The sequence below is a fragment of the Gekko japonicus genome, unplaced genomic scaffold, assembly GCF_001447785.1.
Source record: "Gekko japonicus isolate JY-2015 unplaced genomic scaffold, Gekko_japonicus_V1.1 scaffold1022, whole genome shotgun sequence".
Taxonomy (NCBI): Eukaryota; Metazoa; Chordata; class Lepidosauria; order Squamata; family Gekkonidae; genus Gekko; species Gekko japonicus.
In genome coordinates, this window is record NW_015177040.1 from 202,887 (window position 1) to 216,929 (window position 14,043).

The 14,043-nt window shown below is 46.6% G+C and overlaps 1 protein-coding gene across 1 annotated transcript in view; it reads left to right on the forward strand.

Moving 5' to 3' along the window:
* Window positions 1-3,085: 3,085 nt before the first annotated feature.
* The window catches only part of SYTL4 (synaptotagmin like 4), a 36,484-nt gene continuing 25,526 nt past the window's right edge, over window positions 3,086-14,043 (forward strand). Inside the window, exon 1 of the mRNA XM_015428023.1 lies at window positions 3,086-3,131. The gene's annotated coding sequence lies outside the window, so the exon portion shown is untranslated. The remainder of the gene's footprint in view (window positions 3,132-14,043) is intronic.

Genomic DNA, 14,043 nt, shown 5'->3' on the forward strand with positions numbered 1-14,043 from the left:
AAAAGGTGCTGGTACTCAATACCAGTGAGTACCACCACCAGTGTTCCCTCTAAGCTGAGTTAGCGTGAGCTGGCTCACAGTTTTTTTGCCTCCAGCTCACACATTTTTGTCTCCGCTCAGGAAAAAGGGCTCCAGAGCCAACTAATTTATGCAGCAGCCAAATCGCTCGCTCACAACTTTAATGCCAGTAGCTCACAGATTCTAATTTTTGCTCACAGGACTGCAGTGCTTAGAGGGAACATTGACCACCACACAAAAAAAGCCCTTTGTATAGCTAAATATAGGAGCTGTGGTGGCTCAAGTGGTTAAGATGCTGAACTGCAGGCTGTGGAAGGTCGGTAGTTCAGCAGTTCGAGACCCGGGTGCCGCATGACGGAGTGAGCTCCCATCTCTAGTTCCAGCTCCTGCCAACCTAGCAGTTCGAAAGCAAGAAATTGCAAGTAGATAAATAGGTACCACTTTGGTGGGAAGGTAACAGCGTTCCGTGCGCCTTGGTGTTTAGTCATGCCGGCCACATGACCACGGAAACGTCTTCAGACAGCGCTGGCTCTTCGGCTTTGAAACGGAGATGAGCACCACAACCCTAGAGTCGGATTTGACTGGCTTTCAAGCAAGGGAACTTTTACCTTTTATAGCTAAATATTACTAATTTGACAGCTAGGATAAATCCCTCTAACCAGCAGTCTAAAACCAACGGCAGTACAAAACATGAACCCAGAAACTTGATTTAAGTTTGGATGATAAGTACTTTCTTCTATCTTCCTGTGATCCTATTTCGGAATTGCTGGTGAGGGAGATTATCATCACTCGAATGACATCATCTCCTCTCTCCCTGCCTCAAGAGTTCTCCTTCATTCTACACAGAGAAGGGCCATGGCTCACTGGTAGAGCATCTGCTTTGCACCCAGAAGGTCCTGGGCATCTCCAGTTAAAAGGATTCAGGTGACAGGTGATGTGAAAGACCTCCACCTGAGACCCTGGAGAGCCACTGTCAGTCTGAGTAGACAATACTGACCCTGATGGACCACTGGTCTGATCCAGTATGAGGTAGCTTCATGTGTTCATATGTGTGTGTGTGTGTACAGCAATCTCTTCAGATGTGTAGTTCAGAAATAGTACCGCTCCATTTGGGTAGTTCACTTTAGACCATAATTGAATGCTTTTCCATACAAAAATTCACTGCACATAGAAAGCCAATGTCAGGGAGGAAGCTACAATAGCACCCTTCTCTCTAGCTTTTTATGTGCATTTAAAAAAAATTATGGAGTAGCTTTCAATTATGCAAGTCCCAGGCTGCCGCGACACAGGCCCACAAAGTTGCTACTTTAGACCTGAGGTAACACGGAGTCATTGGTCAGTTGTACTTATTCTGAGGAATTTGAAGGAGAAGAAGAGGAAGGGAGCAAGGTTTCTACTTTTCACCCAGCTGGTGTAACTAGCTATGTGAATCTGTGCATCTTTCCTGCAGTGAGATTGGGCTGGGCGAGGGTAGTGGCTCTGCATGATTTCTCTCTTCACATATCCCTGCTGAAATGCAGAAAGAAGAATGATTATTTTCTCAAGCTGGAGACGCAGTGATGGGGGAGCTCCACTTTCCCCCTGTAATGCAGCTGTTAAAAGTTTTGGGGGGAGGAAGAGAAGTTAAAAATAAACAACAAAAAAACAGAACCAAAAATTTATTAGAGAAGAGCTTTCTTAGGACCAAGTGCAAATTTGTTGGAATTTCAAGTTGCTTACACTTCAGTCATTACAGAGTTAAATGTTGTTTGTTAGGAAACAGGATGTTACTTTACATAATGTATTCAACGGTGGGAAAGTTTGTGGGAGCTGTTTACCCTAATGAAGTGATCTGTAACCTTTGTATTGGTCAACTAACAACTTGTTTGTGGAAATGCTTTGATCTAGCATTAATGTGTTCACAAGGTTTATGGCCCTTTGTGTGAACCAGAGAGGAACTTCTCTTCTAGAAGCCAAGACAGATAGAAATATGTAGCTGTTAGCATATATTACTGAGAGTAACTGCAAGTATGTAACCTTTTATTTTATTTCTTTTATCTAAAGTACCATACCCATGTTTTATTTTAATTTTATAGTAAAGTTATTTTTCTTTTAAGAAGTGTGGCTCTTGTGTTTGCAATACGACCATCGATCCTGAATCAAAGAATCCCAACAAAATTGCAATATAATGATCATGCTCTTGAGCTGTTGGCACATTATTCTGTTGTGTTTTTTTTTACAGTGTGATCCTTTACGTGGTTCCAGGAGTTCAAGGCGGATTACACCCAGGTAAAGGGTGAGATTTGACAGGGGCCATGGTTGAACATCTGCTTTGCATGCAGAGGGTCCCAGGTTCAATCCCCAGCACCTCCAGTTACAAGGAGCAGGCCATAGGCTGTGTGATCTCGCCTGAGATCTTGGAGTGCCGAAGCTGCCAGTCAGAGCAGGCCAGACTGACTTTGGTAGTGCAAGGGTCTGACAGTATAAAGCAGCTCCTGGTGTCTAGGACTGCAGCTTTTGTGGATTGTAATAAAGATGACTCTGTAGTCTTTTCTGGCTGATATGATATTTACTTGACAGCAACTTACAAGGTTGTCTAGGTGGAGTTTTCCAGTACATACGAACATCAGTGGCTATTAGCCACAAGGTATAGATAGGGGCTCTGGGGCAAGTGATGCTCTGTCCTCTTGGTGCTTGGGGGTAGAAGCCCACAAGAACAGGAATGCGACAGCCGTCTCCTATTGGGTTGCCCGCCAGCTTTGAGTTGTATTTGCATAGCAGAACTTTGCAGGTGCCCGAAGGAACTGTGTTCGGTGTAACTCATGACCTGGAAATTACTGTTTGCTTAACTAATATGCCACTCAGAAATATACTGTCTCGGAACATGGAGGTTCCGTTTCGCTAGTATGGCTAACATCCGTTGATAAAACCTGGTAAAGCGCACAATCGGCCCCCTATCCCTACTCTCGTGTTGTCCTGGCAGCTCTGCTCAGCACTCGCCGATCTCCTTTGGCTTTAAGAGCGTAGAAGAGGGCGCGGCCCCTTTAAGCTTGCAGCTCCTCCCTGGGTCAGGGAAAGTTTCCTGCCGAAGCGGTGGACGGAGGGGAGCCCAGAGAGGAGCCGGGAATTTGCAGGTAGTCGAGACTTTCCGGGGGACGAGGCGCGGCGCGTTGCTCTTTTCCCGTCCGAGCCTGGTTCCTATCCAAAGGCAAAGCTTTTCTTCGGCCTTTTCTCGCTCTGCTACTCCGGGGGCCTCTGCAAACTGTGCGGCTGCTGAGAGTTTTTAGGAGTAGCAGCGTATAAATGAATTTCCCAGCAGAGAAGGGCCGGGGTCGAAGCCTGCTTGGATGTTATAACCAAGTTAGGTCTGAAAACCTTTCTTCTGATCCCTACATGTGAAAAGGGCTGGCTGCCGTTATTCCTTTGGAAACGCACTCTGCGCATGTTCAGAGGCACGCCTTAATTAGGACTCGGCCTTGGCGCTGAAATCAGATTCCAGGTAAGGTCTGCTTGGCTATACCGTAAACAGCACTTTCCCAACGAGCTTTCGTAACGCCCCCCTCCAACCCTTTAGGTTCTTCGGCTTCAGACTCCCTGTAAATACCCACCATCTGCTCTCAAAGTACAGTGTTTTCTTAAGTTGAGTCTGGTTTGTAAATTTCGTTTAATTAATCAAGTAATAGATGCTGGGACTTTGTTAAAAACCAAGAGTTGTCCCTGAAGACAGGTTTAAATGTGTATGTAGCTGAAGTAATATTTTTGTAAAATGCACATTCAGATAAACTCTTATGTCTTTCATTGCTGCTGTAGAGTGACTGCAGCCTACCCACGGACCCAGGGTATTTTGGAGAGGACATTTGAGGTTAAGGTGATGCAGCTTTGAGGTGTATTTGCATAGCACAACTCTGCAGGTGACCAAAGGAGCTGTGTTGTAACTCATGACCTGGAAGTTACTGTTTGCTTAACTAATATGCCACTTGCCCTCCAACGGGGACTAAAAAGGGCTTATAACATTCTCCCCTCCTCTATTTTATCATCACAGCAACCCTGGGAAACTCTTGAGAGTTTGTGAGTGGCCCAAGGTCACCCAGCAAGCTTCCATGGCAGAGTGAAGATTTGAACCTGGATCTCCCACATCCTAGTCTGACACTCAAAAAACTGCACCCCGCTGAAACTTGATACTATTGGTGGTGGTAATAATAATACGACATTGTAGAATAACCAGGAGATCCTAAGATTGTCTGGCATCCCGAGTTCTAGCTTCTTTCTTTCTTTCTTTCTTTCTTTCTTTCTTTCTTTCTTTCTTTCTTTCTTTCTTTCTTTCTTTCTTTCAATTTACTTTTATATACCGCTCTTGGCCCCGAAGGGTCTCTGAGCAGTTTACATATACATTTTAATTCCTACCTAGGGCCACAATTTGTATGGGGGGAGGGACTGCCTACCAGCACCCAGGCGGCACGTTCAGTTAGTATATTCGGGCGGGCTTCAGATGTACTCCCGGCGCCCTAGGATGGGTAGACAACTTCTTTCGGTGGGCTTCTGATGGACTCCTCGACGCGTGGCCGCGCACCAACCGCAGGTCCGGCTTTCGTCCCTTTCGGCTCTGCCGCGCTGCGTCGTCACGCCGCCACAGCTCTGCCTCCATCCGGCCTCCGTCGCCGCCCAACGTCTTCGGGTTGCCAACTGCTCCACCGCTGCCGACGACGACACCGCCGGCACTCCTGCACACGCCATCACAAGGAGGAGGGTGCCCCCTGCCACCTAGGGCAGGTACCCATTTATCTATTTGCAATTACGCTTTCGAACCGCTGGGTTTAGCATTATGGACCACTAGGGGGCTAGCTAGACTTGTTTTCAAGGCAAGAGACATTTCAGAGGTGGTTTGCCATTGCCGGCCTCTGCATCATGACTCTGGTATTCCTTGGAGGTCACCCTTCCAAATACTATCCAGGACCGACCTTGCTTAGCGTCTGAGATCTGATGAGATCAGGCTAGCTTGGACTACCCAGGTCAGTACCATTGGTACTGAAACCTGACTCTCCAATTGCTCTAACAGAAATAATCAAATTTTGCTTGTGCCTTTCTGAGACTGCCTTTCCTCAAGAGGGTATGGGCATCTGTTGGTGGGGCCGATTGCTGTCCGCTTTCTCCTAGAGAATCTGTGTGTGTGCCAAAGTTGTCCAGCCTTGTGTCTTGTTTATCTGTGCTAACCTGAAGAGTTATGTGCTTGTCTGACAGAAGTCAGACTCAAGGAAGTGGTGTGCTGATTGTGTTGAATGAATTGCTGCTAATTTGCCCGTCCCAAACGGCTTCCTAAGCTAGCCAGGGGTTTTTCAGGGCTTCTGATTTCCTGATCTTGCATTGTGCAGCTGTATGTGAAAGGGTGGACAGTGAGAAAACAAAAGCAGGAATATAGGTTGAGGCTGGGTTCCTGGCGTCCTGAAAGATGTTTGTCTTTCAGATGCCAGAGCTGAATGTTTTCTCAGATGCGTTTCCTTTCTGAGCGTGGGAAACTGGGAGGCAGTGGAAGACGGCACTTGGGCATGTCTGCCCACTCTGGTGGGGTGGCTTTGCTGGAAACAAGGCTATAGCCAGATGGGGACTGCCCCCCCCTGAATATTCCAGATCCCTTCTCTGACTCTTAAACGTTCATTTAATTTTATTATTATTATTGATTAATATCATTAATGTCAAGAAAAAGAAACAAAGAGTTAAACCTGCTTCTACTTGTCCAAAGGATAGCTAACAACCATGAGGCAATTTATTTTTTAAAAAAATCAGTGTTACTGCATACAGTTACATGACTTCAAGCTACTGGTAGGATTCTTCTGGCTGTTTTGCAATGATTCCTGTCCTATTAGCCACACAACATTTGGCTATTGGCCTGGGCTGGCAGGCTAACAGCTGTGTAGCGACCCAGCAATTTGTCGCTGTGCTGATTATTCTATTTGCGGGGTTGTTTTTTTTTAACATAGGGAAGGTTTCAAAAGTGGGACTCCACTCCCACCTGCAGTCTGAATTAGTACCCTGTTTTACAACCTAATTCTTCCCCATATGTAGGCTGCGGGCACACGGGCAGGAAAATGCGGGGGGGGGAGTGTGGCTGTTTGTCCCCCGGGGCTAAAAACCGCACGGTTGCGAGAGCAGACCTACCGTGGAGGTCCCGTTGAGGTCCCATGGTAGGGGGGAGGTGCTGATCACTCCACAGTCCTGCGGCGCGGCAAAGAAGCGGGGCGCGGGGCAAACGGGGTTGGGGTTTTTTTAAAACTCAAATGTGCGCATGCTCCCTTGGGTGCTTGTGCGCATCCGTGGAGACTTTGAAAAAAACTCACCTTTTTGCGAGGGGACATGGGCAAGCGCCAGAACTACCACCGGAAACGTGATGAGACGCCCGTCCTTGCCCCGCGGTTTCAGGAAACTAGTACCTCCGAGGTACTCGTTTTTTACCGCGCATCTTCCGCGGGAAGCCTCGGGTTTGCCACGGGAGCTTGACGCTTCCCAGATGTGGCGGTGAGATCGCTCCCGGAAAATCCACCTATCTTCCGTCCCTCTAGTGTGCCTAATGCTCCGTGTGACCGCAGCCGTAGACCACCAGACTAGATGTACTGGCTCATCCCTTGTTAACTCTTTCCACTCTCAAACCCCCTTTGGGATCTGTTTCTTTTCCCCTTTGCTACACAAAGGGTGCGTTCAGACGGCCTGCCGGGAGCGGTTTAAACTGCTCCCGTTCCGAGTGGACTAATTTGATCCGGGGCAAGCGCTGTCACACATCGCTCCCGGGCGTCCACACTAGGCGCGCAGCAGCGTGTGTCGACATTTTTTAAATATTTTTTTTTACATTTTGCGCATGCGCATAGGCAGCCATCCACAGATTTGAGATCTTCGCGCAGGCGCAGAACACCCTATCCCAAAAAGCATGCCCTAAAGGAACACTGCCCTTTAAACTTTTACAGCAAACTGGCCTCTGTGAAGTCCCGGACTCGTCCGAAGCCTAAAACTAATCACGTTGGGTTTTTTTTTAGTTTAACGCCGGGTCGAAGCTTTGGCCAAGTGCATATCGCTGAGGCTAAAAAAAAAGGCAGGTAAAAAGCGGAAGCCTCGGGCTTCCCAGCGGAAGTGGGACACCGGTGGAGAGCGATCAGACGGGGAAAATGTGGCTAGAACCAGAGCACTCAGGAAAACACCACTTGGGTACCTAGTGGCAAACTACACCGGTTTAAGGGGTGTTTGCGATGGTTGGCAACGGTTAGGGACGGAAGGCAGATGTTGTGCGTGTGATCGCGCGTAAGTACTCCGTTTCTAACCGGCTTCTATACCGGCTTAAATGCCCCATCTGAACACACCCAGAAAGCGTTCTATACATAACAGTGTGGTGCTCTGTAGCCTAGGCTGGGTGTCCTTCATAGCATAAAAAGAGTATCCTGCAAGTGCAGTCCTAGACAGAATTACTCCAGTCTAAGCGGGCTTAGACTGGAGTAACTTTTCTTAGAATTGCGCTGCAAATTCTGCACCAAAGGAACACATTCTTCGATCTGAATGGATGGATTATAACATCAGTTTTCGTTTTTAGCCTCATCCTATGTAGAGTTAAGCACCGACCTCAGTGGGCTTAATGGGCCCTGCTCTCCAGCAGGTCTGCTTAAAGAATCCACAGGGGCAGGCAAAGGACACATCTCCCCCACCCCCAGTCTCATGCATTGGGATTTTTGTACGCGCTTCTGAAATGTACCAGGCGCTGCCCACATGTTTTCGTCTCTGCACCCATGAAAGTTGGAGTGTTGTTGTTAGTTTTTGTCCCACCTGACTGTAGATATTCTCAGTTCTGTGCATAGCAGCAATGATTATATCACATGCGCAGCAGGAGTTGCTGATCTCCAGACGGAGCCTGGATTTCCCCCAGAATTATAACTGATCTCCAGACTGCAGAGATCGGTTGCCCTGGAGGGTGGACTGTTAAGTCGTTCACTTAACAAAGCAGTTAGAGAGTGATTCAGCAAGAACACAACTTTATTCTTCAACTCGAACACAACTCCAACATGGATCAACATCTGATAGCCAGAACAGCTTTTATATTGCAGCTGTCCTGCTTTTAAACATTCCCGGCTAATGTAGCCACACCCACTGTACAAATACCAACCAATAAGGTTGTTCACATAAGGACCAATCACAGATGTTCCCACTCAGGGAGCTTGCTTGAAGGTGATTGGTTAGGTGCTTCCTGGGCTAGTAACACGATTGGATGGATTTGGATCCTAGCCCAGGATGAAGCTTTACATTACACTTCAATTAGATGTTTCACAACATATCATGCATTCAAGGCAGCTTTGAATACACTACATGGACTCTAGGGCGTTTCACCCCACTGAGCTCCCTCCCCTCCACGGGCACTGCTCCCCATATATCCAGGAATTTCCCAAGCCAGAGTGAGCAGCCCTTTGGTGGTACAGTGAAATATTGACAGTAAATAGAGGATCTGCGCAGAATCTGAGGCCTTGTGTTCTATGCAGGGTCATTTCTTCAGTTCATCAGCTTTCACTTCCTAATAAATGACCCATAGAACAGACACCAATCACAGGGGTGTGTGCCAGTGTTCCCTCAAAGCTGAGTTAGTGTGAGCTAGCTCACAGTTTTTTAGCCTCCAGCTCACAGATTTCTGTCTTAGCTCAGAAAAGGATGGCTCCAGAGCAGACTAATTCATACAGTAGCCAAACCGCTCGCTCACAACTTTCATGCCCGTAGCTTCCAAAGTAGATTTTTTGCTCGCAAGATTCCAGAACTTAGAGGGAACATTGGCATGTGTACGTGTGTGCACGCACACACAGACAGAAGGGACTTAGAGCCCCCAAGGAAAGTTACTTAACTCTGCGTGAAGCAGAGAGCTCCCTCAGTTGGCTGAACCTCATTCTTCAGCTTCTTCGTGGCTTTAGGTCAAGAAAGGTGTGGTTGCTGGTCAATATATCATGGTTTGTGTCTCTTGCAAACTGCTCAGACTGGTCTGGGATCTTGTTTGTTCTCTCTGAGTGGTCAAGTCTCATTCCTGGTCTCCTCAGACTCCTGGGGTCTCCCTCCAAGGCCTTCTCTGTAAAGGACAGATGGTGAGCCCTGGCTAAAAGCCGGAGACGGGGTTGAAAGCTCTGAAATAGAATGGAAGGGTTTCCATTTACAGAGATCTTAGTAATTTAGAGGACAAAAAGTTTATCAAAACTTGCAAGATTCAGTGGGAGCCCAGTGGCAACATGATGGGATTGATTTCAGGAGAAGGTTTCATTAGTCTTTGAGGTGCCACCGGACTCCAGCTTGGTATTGCTGCTACCCACTAAGATGGCTAGCCATTTGGAATGATGCAGAGTAGGATGCTTTGGATGCTTTTTTTGGAAACTTGGTACGCCTTTGTAGGAACTGGTGGGGCATTTATTTGCTTTGCTATTCCTCTCTCTAAGAAGAATAATGGCTTAGTGGTAGAGCACCTGCCTTGCATGCAGAAGGTCCCAGTTTTGATCTGTGGCATCTCCAATGAAAGGATTTGGGGTCCAGGTGTTAGAAAATAGTTTTCTCTCCCTGGAACCCTGGATTTTTTATTTATTTATTAAAACACTTATATCGTGCCTTTCCTCATGGTTCAAGGTTGCTTACAATAATAGATTTTTTAAAAAAATCCCAGTTAAAACCAGAACGGAATAGCCCCAGATCTCTTCCTCCTTTCTTCCTACTCCTGCCCATCAGAACAGACAATGTTGAATTAGTTGAACCAGAGCTTTGACTCTAACAAGGCAGCTTCAGATGTTCAGAGCAAATGTTATCATGTTTGAATTGAAGGGAATCTGATGTGTGTGTGTTTCATTCCACAGTTGTAATTTGATCCTCTGTAGTGTACGAATAGATTATTTTGAACTATGGTGCTGGGGAAGACTCTTGAGAGTCCCTTGGACTGCAAGAAGAACAAATCAGTCAATCCTAAAAGAAATCAACCCTGACTGTTCCCTGGAAGGCCAGATAATGAAACTGAAGCTCAAATACTTTGGCCACCAAATGAGAAGGGAGCACTCACTGGAGAAGACCCTGATGCTGGGAAAGATTGAAGGTCAAAGAAGACGGAGATGGCAAAGGATGAGATGGTTAGACAGTGTCATCGATGCAACGAACATGAAACTGAGCAAACTTCAGAGGACAGCGGAAGACAGGAGGGCCTGGCGGGATCTAGTCCATGGGGTCGCGAAGAGTCGGACTCGACTGTGCGACTGAACAACAACAACAAAAGTGTACCTGGTACATCCTTTGGCTGTCATTGTGTGCTTTTCTTTTATGCTGAACACTCAAATGACAAGCAATAAAATGCAACTGAAAGTACAGGTAACTGAAATTAGTAAAGGGGAATTTTGTTGTAGTATGTACGGCCTTGAGGACTAAAAATGATGACCAGTAGGCAGAGTACTTAAATCTGTTAATTAATCTATTATTGAAAGTACAGGTAACTGAATTAGTAAAGGGGAATTTTGTTGTAGTGGACTAAAAATGATGACCAGTAGGCAGAGTACTTAAATCTGTTAATTAATCTATTAAATCAATCTATTAAATTGTTGTAAAGGGAGAGACTTACTGTAATTACAAAAGAATCCTGAGAACAAATCCAACTATGGTTAAGTCTATTTGGAAAGGGATTATTAGTTTATTTCTTATGGAAGTTAATAGGATTGCAACGTTCCTAACTTTGGATGGCTCACATCTCAAGTTGGGAAGTGTAATTCTAAAGAATGTAGCCAGCGATCAGTCATGTCTTATCATGCATTAGTATTTGCATTGTAAATGGAATGCAGACATTCCATTTGTAAATGCAGGCATTGTAAATGGAATTCAAGCGTCTGAACAGCTTTTGGCTTTCAATTTTGGCTTTCAGTTAAAAATGTTTCCTATTACCTCACTTGATTGTAATACTAAAATACGTTTTTGTGTGATGGAAGAACATTTTTACTCTTAATCTTCTGACTTTGCATCCTTTTTGTACTTCCACTTGATTAAACCTTTCCAGCAAATCTTCCAGTCAGTACTATTTGAATGTCTGTCAGACAATGTTTCCCCCTATCCTCTCCCATGCCTTCGTATTGGCCTATTTTCTGTCTTCTCTTTTATTAATTCCAGGAATAATGGTGTATTCCACATTATGTAATTACTATTTACAGAACCAGGGGGTGATGAAGAGGCTGTTGTTTGTCAGGAAATCCCTGGCTTGAATTTCTCTTCTGCCAGGAACAAAATCTGAGTCTGGTGGCACCTTAAAGACCTACAAATTTTTTCACAGTATAGTCTTTCATGAGTCGGAATTCACCATCAGATAACTTCATATGTGAGGAAGTGAGCTGTGAGTCACAAAAAACTTATACTCTGAAAAAAGCCCCTGGAAAAAGTGCTGACTCTTGTTTTTAATCACTGGCTTTTGTATGGTGGCCTGACCTGGATGGCCCAAGCTAGCCAATCACAGAAGCTAAGCAGGCTTGACCCTGGCTAGCATTTGGGTGGGAGACCACTAAAGAAGTCCAGGCAAGGTCATGACACAGAGGCAGGTAATGGCAAACTACCTCTGAAAGCGTCTTGCCTTGGAAACCCTACAGGGGCCCTGGTCACACTAGCAGGATAATCTGCAGGGGACGGGAGGCTTTTTGAGCTGGAGCAAAAAGACGCGTGGTAGCGTGATCTCACCTTCCCCCGAGGCAACGTGCCCAAGCCTCCGGCAGCAATCACACCACGCGAGATAACACAGCAGCAAGGCGTCTGTGCGCATTCGTGGGATGCCGATGGACGCTGGCTGCGACGGGCTACCACCGCTTCCTGATCAGATGCCTGCACATGCCGCACGTTATCGGGAAACTAGTACATGGTTCTCGGTAGCTTTTAAATCCGCGTCTTCGGGCCGAAGCTGCGGATTAGAGACGGGAGTGTGAAGTTTTCCGGATGTTCAGGTATGATCGCACAGCTTTAATCCGCAGGCAAGCCGTCCCTCCCACGGGGCAAATTCGCCGTGTGAATGGGGCCATAGTTGCCATAAGTTAGCTGTGACTTGACGGGAAATCTCCCCCCAAACCAAGTATGGCGTGTGCGCCTTCAGTGAAGTCCTCTTCAGTGTATATTCATGAAGGAGGATTAATCACATTTTACGAACAGCAGCTCATGTGAGAAGAAGAGAACTAGGTTGGTATAGTGGTTAGAGTGTCTGACTGGGACCAAGGAGACCAGGTTCAAGTGTTTACTCCATCAGAAAGCTCACTGGGTGGTCTTGGGCTGGTGACTTGCAGGGGTTGGTGTGTGGATCAAATGAGAGCTCCTTGGAGGAAGGATAAACAGCACATTTATTTACTGAAAACATATCCCACCTTTCCACCCAGATAGGGTACCCCAAGGCATTAAAACATTTGAAACATTAAAACAGCATTTATAAGATATATATGTAAAAATATTTAACAATACAATAAAAACTCATATTTATTTATTTATTCCATTTATACCCCCCCCTCCCCTCCAAGGTAGGCTCTCGCACACACAAAACTAGCTCAGCTGTCTAACACTCTTAGAGAGCACAAAATCCCAAAGTCAGAGGCCAAAGCACAGGCGTGGTCTACGTTGCTATACAAGCAGGTCATAGTTTAGGCCTTTAGTCCATCAGGATCTCTGGTAGTCTCTCTTCTTCAGGGCCTTAGCTGAATTATAGTTTTTGGCCCTGCAACATCAGGAGAGGATGGCATCCAATTAGAACACATTCTCAGGAGAAGCCTCTAGAAGATTAACTAATCACCCCTGACCTTCTGCCCTCCATCCAACAGGCTGCTAATTGGGCCATTTCTAGCTCTGATAGGGTTGCCAGCCTCCAGGTGGGGCCTGGAGATCACCTGCGTTTACAACTGACCTCCAGCTGACAGAGATCAGCTGGGGGAACTCTATGGCACTGTAACATGCTGAGGCCCCTCCCCTCCCCAAACCCCGCCCTCTCCTGGATCCACCCCCAAGGTCTCCAGGTATTTTCCAAATCAGACCTGGCAACCCTAAGCTCTGGCCTTGAAGATAATAAGGCTAAGAGACCAATTAGTAACACCTGCAAGATGGACCAGGCCTGTTACTGTTCACATTAACCCCTGAGGGGGTGAGGCCAGGGGTGCTTTGCTTCACAGGGGGGATATGGGATCCCCCCCCCACAAGTCTTGCAGGCCTTCCCTTGTAGTTTTCTATTTTCAATGGTTTTCAAAAGAACTATTACTTAAGAATCAAGATGGATGGATGACTTCCGGTCTATGGAACAGCGATGGCGGACGCTCTTCCCACACCGCAGAGCCTTTGTGATAGGCTCCAGGCCAGGGGGCTTTTGAGGGGTATCCTCTTCAATGGCATAATGCCAGAGAATTGAGGCTCCCCTCTGCCCCGACGGTCCAGTCGCTGAGTGGCCTTCGGGCATAAACTGGACTGACCGGGACAAGCGCCGGAGATCAAGCGGAATGGCATAAAACTGAGCGTGGTCAAAGAAACTGACCAACAATGAACGTGAGTTCTGAATAAAACGGAGTAGTTTGAAAAGCGATTCCCCCCCTCCCCCGCGGTTGAAAACAGTGATAGCAAAGAGGGATGCCTCTTGTGCGAATGAGCAGCTAACGGACATGAAGGGGGAGAGGGGAGGAAGTAAACCAAAAGTGTTTTGAGAGACTTATCTAAATCGCGAAGTCGTTTGGGGAGTTTTCCGAGATGTGTGGAAGCGGCAGAAACTGTAAACAAAACAGAAAAGATGGCGGTCCAGCAGAGAAAGTTTAAAACAAAGCCGGGCAGTCAGAGTCCGAGACCGGAAGAGGGAGCAGATGTCCTCAAACTCCTGGCGGATATGCTCAAGCCGGTGATGCAGCAACTCGATGGTATTAACCAGCAATTGACCGTGATGAATAAAAACTTTGCAGCACAGCAGCTTCAGCTGAATGAAACAGAGAAAAAAGTGGAGCAGGCAAATGAGAAAATTAAAGAGATAGACACCACAAGCAAGAAGTTGAAGAAAAGGCTGGGAGATGTGGAAACAAA